Source organism: Belonocnema kinseyi, chromosome 1 (assembly GCF_010883055.1).
Source record: "Belonocnema kinseyi isolate 2016_QV_RU_SX_M_011 chromosome 1, B_treatae_v1, whole genome shotgun sequence".
Taxonomy (NCBI): domain Eukaryota; kingdom Metazoa; phylum Arthropoda; class Insecta; order Hymenoptera; family Cynipidae; genus Belonocnema; species Belonocnema kinseyi.
This window is the reverse complement of record NC_046657.1, coordinates 27,323,771-27,325,674: the sequence shown is the minus strand read 5'-3', so window position 1 is coordinate 27,325,674 and position 1,904 is coordinate 27,323,771.

The window sequence follows — 1,904 nt, the reverse complement described above, 5'->3', positions numbered from 1 at the left end:
AAAAACAGAAAGTAAAAGAATATTAAATAAAAGCCAGTATCTTGTCGAGCACAGAATCATTAAAAAGAAAAACTGTCAAGCGACAGGGGCCTCGAGTGTAACGGCATGTTGCCAGAAATAATCCTCTCGAGGTTAAAAAATTGTAGCGCCGCCAATCCGAGCCGCCGCCAGGCTGGAGGGAAACATCAGACACTGTTAAGACACGTACTTTTTTTTAATTATGTTTATTAGGCACTCTTAGGGCCGAAGGACCCGACAACCACACTACACCACCCACACAATCACCGCCCAAGATTCACGACTAGATGGTCGTGAATCATTAGAGAAAACACAACACTTCACTTCATTTTGACAGGAGGAAAACACGGCCACATAGGAACTCTACACCGGCTGTTAGTGTGAACTGCCAAAACACTTACAGTTGATACCTTAAGGCGCGCTCTACGTATAGTAGGTGCGCCGGACTGAGAGATGCGTCGCGCATGTGGCGCATGTAAGTAGAGTAGCGAGTCAACATGGCAATCTCTGTGGAACACTCTAGGGCGAGCGAGGAGGGACCAGCGAGAATGGTTACTCACTATGGAACACTCAAATTCAAGTATGCCTTCGCACGTTTAGTTGCGTAGCATAGTCGTCAATCTAGGTGCATACTCTATGGCCTACGCGTCAATACTGTACTCGGCGTCGTTAATATTTATTCTGTGTTCGACCCGAAATAAATTGAACCGGGCGTGGCCTAATAAACATTCATTTTAATAATATAAAATAAAAGGACAAACAGCAGCATCTGGTCGAGGTATGTCCCCTTTCTCGCCTACCGTAATTTAACATGTGTCGCCACGAGGTGCAGAGTGGTGGTCGAGTCAGTGCGCGTTGTTCGAGCTTATTAATCTAGTCGATTTTGATGTAAATTCTTATGTAAACGTTAATGTGAATTGTGATGTAGGGCGTGAATTCTGGATTTGGCGGTGATTCGTAGTTTGAGGGTTGCCTTCCGATTTATTTTCCAACATGGCAAGGCAGCTGTAACTCCCAAGGTCCGAGAAGGTCAGCGCCATTTTGGGAAATACGGGCTCTGAATTAGCAGGGACACTATTTATACTATTTTGTTAGAAAATTTGAAAGTCGACGCGTTGTTATTCGATTTCGAAGGGTCGGTGTAATGATCTCGCCCATATAACGCGAAGCAAATAGCGTTTTGATGCGGTTGGGATAAAAATTATGTGTTTCGTTTAGTGGGATTTTGGGTATCTGTAAACGAGGCTGTATTAGCCAGTTAATGGGGAGGTTTCAGTTTGTGTGAGTTGGGGTGCTACGAGTAGACTCGGCGGGTAATTGATGATTTTCTTTTGACTCATACAGTGACTGAGCCAAATTTGTAATGGTTGGTAGGGGACCTCAGTTGACCTTCCGCACCACCCAGGGACCACAGTAGAGTAGGGTCGTAATCATTTAATAAATTTAAGTGATTTAATAAATCAACCCTTTTGTGACCCGTATTATTGGTCTTACTTTATTTATTTGAATGTGTTTAACGTTCGTCATTGAGTCTTTGTCTTCCTTGCTCAATTCTTCCTAATCTCACCCCTCTCTGTATTGGGCTAGCAGGAGTTAAAAGAAATGAAACTAAAATCTTGAGTGATAGGTAAACTAATATCCTAAAAATTTCCTTTTGATTGTTTAGGGGAGTTTAAGAATGTTATAAACGATCTGACGCCCTTCAGACAATTTATTAACCACCATTATTTTGAAGAGTTGATCATTGGCCTAACAAGAGTCAATAGCCTGGCAGCCTAAAAGTTTAAATAGTTATTCGCCAGAGCTCAGTTAATATTTAAAGAGAGGTTATAAAATTATTGATTGGTTGAAAATTTGGCCAATAACTAAATTGATTAAAGAGCCAA